At 46.4% G+C, this 8,502-nt stretch overlaps 1 long non-coding RNA gene and 1 pseudogene across 1 annotated transcript in view; one reads left to right on the top strand and one right to left on the bottom strand.

The window, feature by feature from the left end:
- LOC112070293 (zinc finger FYVE domain-containing protein 9-like) overlaps positions 1-7,810 on the top strand; it is a 50,965-nt pseudogene extending 43,155 nt beyond the window's left edge.
- LOC139024274 (uncharacterized) overlaps positions 7,720-8,502 on the bottom strand; it is a 2,071-nt gene continuing 1,288 nt past the window's right edge. Inside the window, exon 3 of the long non-coding RNA XR_011475553.1 lies at positions 7,720-7,785. This is a non-coding gene — a long non-coding RNA (uncharacterized lncRNA). The remainder of the gene's footprint in view (positions 7,786-8,502) is intronic.

The following is an 8,502-nucleotide window of genomic DNA, read 5'->3' as shown; positions in this document are numbered from 1 at the left end:
GGGATCACTACATTTGCATAATCACTTCCCTTCTGTCAACCAAGTGGCATAATCTAGGGAGCATTCAGTGTAAAATCACCGCCTCACTTGCTGTTTTTCCAACATAAGCATACATTCTTCCACCTCCACCAGCAGCAGATAATAACTGAAGGTCTGTCATCTGAAAACCTCGATCCCAGCATAGGACAACCGCGGTCATCCAGGAACCTCGTTCTCCACAAGAACTTATGTGATGGTCACCACACCTGTCACTCTGAACCTGGTTCTCAGCATAGGGCAAACCTGTCATCTGAACCTGGTTCTCCAGCATAGGGGCAATCCTGTCATCCTGAACCTGGTTCTCCAGCATAGGCAACCTGTCATCTGAACCTTGGTTCTCAGATAGGGCATAGAACCGGTCATCTAACCTGTTCTCCAGCATAGGACAACCGGTCATCAGACCTCGTTCTCAGGCATAGGGTACGAACCCTGTCATCTAGAACGGCTGCGTTCTCCAGCATAGGGCACCGGTCATCTGACCTGGTCTCCAGCATAGGACAACCGGTCATCGAACCTGGTTCTCCAGCATAGGACAACCGGTCATCAGAACCTGGTTCTCCAGCATAGGACAACACCGGTCATCAGAACCTGGTTCTCCAGCATAGGACAACCGGTCATCTGAACCTGGTTCTCCAGCATAGGACAAACCGGTCTTCATCTGAACCTGGTTCTCCAGCATAGGGCAAACCGGTCATCTGACCTGGTTTCTCCAGCATAGGACAACCCGGTCATCAGAACCTCGTTCTCCCGCATAGGACAACCGGTACATCAGACCTCGTTCTCCAGCATAGGACAACGGTCATCTGAACCTGGTTTCTCCCGCATAGGGCAACCTGGTCATCTTGAACCTCGTTTCTCTCCAGCATAGGACAACGGTCATCAGAAACCTGGTTCTCCAGCATAGGACAACCGTCATCAAGGACCTGGTTCTCCAGCATAGGACAACCGGTCTCAAACCTGGTTCTCCAGCATAGGACAACCGTCATCTTGACCTCGTTCTCCAGCATAGGGGCAACCTGTCATCTGAACCTCGTTCTCCAGCATAGGACACCTGTCATCTGAACCTGGTTCTCCAGCATAGGACAACCTGTATGAACCTCGTTCTCCAGCATAGGACAACCTGTCATCAGCATCTGGCTCAGGGACCATTCCTCAGAGACGAAAGCCTACCCCCAACTATTCAATCATTTCAATGTCTGTTGAAGTTACAGAATTGGACCTTTTATGACACAATCAGATTGTCTGCCCCACTGATGAGGCTATTATCAGGCTTTGACCAGGCTATAAACAGACTGAACAGTATTTACCAGGTTATAAACAGATTATGACCAAGTCTGTATATTCTGTCCCCCCCACCCCCGCTGATGGTTACCGGCTATTAACAGATTATTACAAGGTTATGAACAGCTGAACAGACTTATTACAACGACTTGAACAGACTATTGAACGGTTATGAAAGGTTATGACCAGACATGAAGGTTATGACAGGTTATAAGTCTTTATATTCCCTGCAGGCTATGAAGGCGATGAACAAGTCCAACGAACACGTACCTGGCCATGGGGGCGTGTTTAACGAGCCAGGGCACTCCCACCTGGTGTGTATTCAGAACGACACGGAAACTACCTGACACAGGCCATCAGGCCATCATCACCAACCACGCAAGGTTACACACACACACACACACCACACACACAACACACACACACATCACACTTGACATGGGGAGTCATGTCATAGTTTATCACTGGACTAATAAAAACCATGAATCAATATTTTATGTTTTGTCTTCCAGTGACCGGCGCCTGCTTCTTTGTGTTCAGTGGTTCTCTGAAAGCCGCGTCTGGATACCTGGCCAAGACCAGCATCGTGGAAGGTACCAACATCCTACAATATCTCCAAAATTAGAGACTCGCATTTTCAATTCAACTTTTATTTATCCCGTCAGGGGGGAATTTAAGAAGGACTGATAATGTCAGAGCACACACAGTGTGTTATGTGTGTTTTAGGTTAGGGTTTTTCAACTCGGGAGGGGCCTTGAAAATAGACAAATATTAAGGTGAGGCACATTTGAACGCCGTTTTGGGTCTTTGCGTGTCATAAAGATGCACGTCATTATAATACTATTTGATGCATCAAATAAGCTTTTAATTTGACACGTCAAATAACACAGTTCTTATTATAGAATGTTGTGTGTTGTGAATTTGCACGTGCAAACCAAGTGCCACCACTACTATCAGTAGCGCTGTGAAAGATGTCAAAAACAAAGTAGCCAAACAATCACATACTGGGCCACGAACTATGTGTTCAAATACCGTGTTGATGAAAAAGACCAAATTATAGGGTGAGGCACATGGGCTACTAACAGTTTACTACACAAACAAACACTTATGTATACTGTCTCGTGTAAGGAAGTAATACTGTCGCTAAGAAGTAATTACTGTCGCTAAGGAAGTTAATACTGTCGCTTAGGAAGTAATACTGTCGCTAAGGAAGTATACTGGCGCTAAGGAGTAAAATACTGTCGCTAAGGAGGTAGTATACTGTCGCTAAGGGAAGTAATACGTGTCGCTAAGGAAGTACTGTCGCGATACTGTCGCTAAGGAAGTAAAAGAATACTGTCCGCTAAATGGAAGTATTACTGTCGCTTAAGATGTTAAGGAAGTAATACTGTCGCTAAGGAAGTAATACTGTCGCTAAGGAAGTAATACTGTCGCTAAGGAAGTAATACTGTCGCTAAGGAAGTAATACTATCTCCCTGGCATATTACATAATTTATGCAGCAGCATATAAGACATTTCTGGACACATTTTGTTAAGGTAGTGCAGCGGCTCTTTGTTGGTAAATTTTGGCATCTAAACTTTGATCCAAGTCTGGCATTCGCTGGATTTATGGTGGGAACTCAGAAGAAAGAAGAAAAAAAAAAAACACAGCCATTCCATTGAATAGCAGGGTAACGTTAGCGGTTTCTTTGCAATGCTTTCAGTTAGCCATGATTCCATTCCAAACGACTCATTGTTGAATTTGCGATTTCCAACTTGTTGTGTAATCTTTATGGCCGATGAGCACCGATACCTTTTTTATCTATAATTTCTCTTCGTGTGAGAAGGATTAAAAAGGATTTGCCAGTAGATTGTCGACTTGATGACAACTGACGACTGCTAGCTAAGACATTGAAAGTCAGTCCAATCAAAGTTACTGTAGATATGTGATGTCATTCTATCTGTGGCCAATGACCTTGAGCCTTCTTGGATGTGCACTTCTAATAGAACTCTATGGCAGAACCCAAGGGGCAAACATTTTCAAGCTCTAACCTTAGAATTGGGGATGACGTAATGTCCCATGAGTGACAGAAAGCAGAGCCAATCAGGCGCAACGCTCTGTATTTCCCGCTGGCCGCCCCACCACCACAGAAGCACTGAGCTAGGCTGAAACACCTGCATTTTGGAGCTGCCTTACTCAAGAAAACAAGAGACCATGTTTGTTTGCGGCTTTATTAACTAAATTACTTTTTTTTTTTTGTTGACATTCCTTGCGAACTGATATGTGACACGTATTAATGTTTTTTCACCTAAAAGTGTGATGCTCAAAACAGGTGGGGCTGCCCTGAATGACGGGTCGCCACTGCCAATTTACATTGATGTTGATGTTTCTGCAAATTGATTGGAGTCCACCTGTGGTAAATTCAATTGATTGGACATGATTTGGAAAGGCACACACCTGTCCTATATAAGGTCCTACAGTTGAAAGTGCATGTCAGAGCAAAAACCAAGCCATGAGGTCGAAGAGATGCTTAATGAAAAACCTGCTCCATAGAGCTCAGGACCTCAGACTGGGGGGAAGGTTCACAGGACAACGACCCTAAGCATACAGCCAAGACAACACAGGAGTGGCATCGGAACAAGTCTCTGAATGTCCTTGAGTGGTCCAGCCAGAGCCCGAACTTGAACCCAATCGAACATCTCTGGAGACCTGAAAAAAGCTGTGCAGCGACGCTCCCCATCCAACCTGACAGAGCTTGAGAGGATCTGCAGAGGAGAATGGGAGAAACTCCTCAAATACAGATGTGCCAAGCTTGTAGTGTCATACCCAAGAAGACACGAGGCTGTAATCACTGCCAAAGGAGCTTCAACAAAGTACTGAGTAAAGGGTCTGAATACTTATTAAAATGTGATATTTCAGTGTTTAATTTTGTATAAATTAGCTAAAATTTATATAAACCTGTTTTTGCTTTGTCATTATGGGATATTGTGATGTCATTATTGGGTATTGTGATGTCATTATGGGGTATTGTGTGTAGATTGATGAGGGGAAAAAACCAATTGAATACATTTTATATAAGGCTGTAACATAACAAAATGTAGAAAAAGTCAAGGGGTCTGAATACTTTCTGCAGGCATTGTATCTGTTGGTCACCTGTAGATGGTGTTATATACCCGTTCCCCTACAGATGGCGTTATATATCTGTAGATGGTGTGATGGTGATATATATGTGTTGTTCCCTTGTGGATGGTGTGATGGTGATGTGTGTGTGTGTGTATATATATATATTTATTGTTCCCTACAGATGGTGTGATGGTGCAGATCACAGCAGAGACCATGGATGCTCTACGGCAAGCCCTCAGGGACATGAAGGACTTTAGTATCACCTGTGGCTGGGCAGACCAGGAGGACAGCCAGGAGCACGTTCACATACAGTGGATCGATGACGATCACAACTTTTTCAATAAGGGGTGAGGAAGGGAACTGGGGAACCTCTAACCTCTAGTTTCTCTTCTGTGATGTCGTGTCCCAGTGTTTCCCTGCCTTAATACCCATCTATGAAAGATGTTTAGAAGATGTATTATCTAAAAGTCACTCTTGTTCCCCGCCAGGGTCATTAGTCCTATTGATGGGAAGTCTATGGAGTTCATCACCAGCGTGAAAATCTTCCACGGTTCAGAGTTCAAGGCTAATGGGAAGGTCATCCGCTGGACAGAGGTATGTGATGTCACCCTCCTAAGCAACACCTAGGTTCAGTAAACACAAAACCAGACAAACGTTTTGAAACAGGGAGGCACTACCTGGTCTTGTTTTACTACGGTGTGCCCTACTGAATACGACCTATTCTCATGTTTCTGCTCAAGACAATCTGCAGCGTTTACAATATTTTGCTTCTTTTAGGTGTTCTTCCTCCAGAGTGATGACCAGGACCAGCCCAACGGTCTGAGCGACCCTGCTGACCACAGCCGCCTGACGGAGAACGTGGCGAGGGCATTCTGCGTGGCGCTCGGCCCACACCTCAAACTGCTGAAGGAGGATGGCATGGCTAAGCTGGGCCTACGGGTCACTCTCGAGTCTGACCAGGTACGGACTCGGGTCATCACTGTATGGCCACACCAGAAATTAATCAAATCAGAAATGTGCAGGGGCAGAAATCGTCGCTGGCATTTCAAACACACCAGCCTGGCTTTTTCCCCCTCAAGGCGCCCACACCGGCCCATCTCTTCTTTTTTTTTCTCCCCCTCTTAAAGCCTCATTATTAGCCAGATAATTATCATTTTGCGCAAAAAAATTACAGGTTAGACAGTCCCACTGGGCTAAAAATGGACCAGCCCAGCTGGCATTTGCCTGAAATGCCCATGCAAATGTGTAATTTGGGATTAAGCCCAAGGGATCTTTAGTACATTTAATCAGATGTGGCAGTCAGCGTTAGGATAAAACAAACAAGAATTGACTGAAACACTGAATTACAAAATAACTACTTGTCTCAGTGGGTCACCTAGCAACAGCCAACCCGTCCCCCCCATAGTACCTGGTTAGATAAGAGAAATATATAGATAACTAACCATCTCTTCTCTGTTGCACCCTGTGTTTACAGGTGGGTTACCTGGCGGGTAATAACGGGCTCTCCTCCCACCGGTACCTGGTTAGATAAAGGATACTAACGACCCGTTCCTTCCCTGTCCTCTTTTCTCCCAGGTGGGTTACCTAGCAGGTAGTAACGGCCAGCCTCTCCTCTCCCATTACCTGAGTGACGTGGACAGTACTCTGATCCCTGTCATCCACAGAGGGGCGTGTCAACTCAGCGAGGGACCTGTCGTCATGGAGCTGGTCTTCTACATCCTGGAAATCCTCTCCTAGGAGACGGAGGCACCGCTTAGCAACGGACCATCACCCCAGACTCTGATCTCCTAGTTCTCTCTCTCGTCCTCATCCTCTTTTTTCCCCCCTGCCATCTTGCCTCTTCCATCTCTTCAGAGGCTGAAGGCTGTGAGGGGCAGCTAGCTGATGTTGCTATCCCTTCACCAGACAGCTGTGGGGGATGGTTACCAGCTAGCTAATGTTGCTATCCCTTCACCAGACAGACAGCTGTGGGGGATGGTTACCAGCTAGCTAATGTTGCTATCCCTTCACATGACATATATCTAGGGCCTCTCCAGTCCACCTTTGCGTCATGTCCACCCTGATCACATGAATCAGGAAATCTGAGGACTATTCCAGTTCCACTGTGGTAGACCAGGCTGGGGTTTGAGAAGTCAAAAATGATTCCTTAGTTGTTACTTTTCTCGAAATCTAATCGCACAACCTAGATTAGAGACAATGTCTTAAGTAGCTGAACATGTTATTACTCCCACCTTGTGAAACTGACACGTTTTACATTTTCTTCAAAACACAACTTTATATTGGAGTGCCTTTGCTTTGACGGCCTGCAACATGCAATTCGGCTTGAGACGACCGTTAGACATGTCGTGTTTCTACGCATGAATTTAGCTAGCCAAGTCGCCATGACAACGCCGACAAGTGTAATCGAGGATTTCTATTGGAGAAGCAGTTTGTCGATCTTCATACTCTATTGTCTTTACTGTGGTAGCTAGCCAACCAGAAGCACTGCATTCTGGGAAACGTAGTCTCCGAAGGCTATGTTGTAGCATGGGCGCTTTGAGGACCTCAGGTAGAGGTGTCCAAAGCTCTGCCTGATGAGACTACACTTTTCTCTGCTGACAGGGACTTCACACGGTCTGGTGGTCCGGGAAGATTAACAACTCGGAGATGAGTGGATGGCGAGGGTACAGCAAGAACAATAGGAGAGAAAAGAGGGAGGAAACATTTTTCTGGTGATGCTGTTTAATTTGCATCCCGGTGCTCAGTTCCTGCAGTCGCAACTCTTCAGTGGAAGGAGGAAAGAATAACTTACCTGTCGTTTTCAGCCTGGCTTTTAGCCCATGATCACCAAATGCTTTATTTCCTGACATTGATTGACTACAGTTTTCATTTGGCCTGTTATTTTGTTTAGGCAGGGCTGCAATTGGCTCAATAGCTCATCTAGAGATCCAAGATTGTCTGTCTCACTAGAACTGCTAAGCAGTTGGACCACTTAGTCGAAGGCACAATGTCTACGAGAGGTGGTGTGGGTGTTCACTGATTTTTACTGTCAGACTTAATAGGTCAAAGATCCTGAACCGTGGAGATGACCCAAGCTTTATATGGCTGAGCTTCTTGTCTTCTGAGAACCGTGACAGAGCGTACGCTGATTTAAAACATGTTTCCCAATGCTTTACCAGAACATTCTAACAGGAAGTATAACAAACAGTCTCTGGCCTCATTGGCAACCCAAGGGGACTGGTTGGAGAAATGCATTGTGGTCTGATCCTTCACCACCGACTGTTAACCCCAGCAGCATCCTTCCACCGTTAACTAACCCCAGCCTCATCCTTCCACCGTTAACTAACTCCAGCCTCATCCTTCCACCGTTAACTAACCCCAGCCTCGTCCTTCCACCGTTAACTAACTGAGGCTGGGGTTAGTTACGGTGGGAGGACGAGGCTGGGGTTAGTTAACCGGTGGAGTGATGAGGCTGGGGAAGCGAAACGGGCTGGGTTCTTAGTTAAGGTGGTAAGGATAGGCTGGGTTGTTACGTGGAGGATGAGGTGGTGTTAGTTACTGGTGGAATGAGGATCGAGGCTGGGGTTAGTTTTAAACGTGGAAGGAGAGGCTGGGGTTAGTTAGGTGGAAGGAGAGGCTGGGGTTAGTTAAGGGTTTGAGGAGTCTGTGTTGAGGAGGGATGAGGTGGTGAGTAACGGGTTGGAGCGGGCTGGGGATTGTCTACGGTTGCGAGGATGAGTGAGTGGACGTGGAAGGATGAGGCTGGGGTTGTTTAAGGTTGAGAAGGGATGAGCTGCTGGGGTTGTTTACGGTGGAAGGCGAGGCTGGGGTTAGTTAAGGTGGAAGGATGGGTGGTGGAAGGCGGGCTGGAGTTTTACCGGTGGAAGGACGAGGCTAGGGTGTAACGGGAGGCGTGGTGTTAACGTGGAAGACGAGGCTGGGTTTGTTAACGGTGGAGTGACAGCTGGGGTTAGTTAAACGTGGAAGACGATGGCTGGGTGTTAGTTAACGGTGAAGACGGAGGCTGGTATAGTTGGGAGAGAGGACTGGTGTTAGTTCCGGTGATAGGACGAGGACTGGTGTTCGTTGGTGCGGGGTGG

The sequence above is a fragment of the Salvelinus sp. IW2-2015 genome, unplaced genomic scaffold, assembly GCF_002910315.2.
Source record: "Salvelinus sp. IW2-2015 unplaced genomic scaffold, ASM291031v2 Un_scaffold1277, whole genome shotgun sequence".
NCBI lineage: Eukaryota > Metazoa > Chordata > Actinopteri > Salmoniformes > Salmonidae > Salvelinus > Salvelinus sp. IW2-2015.
This window is presented reverse-complemented; position numbering and strand designations above follow the sequence as displayed.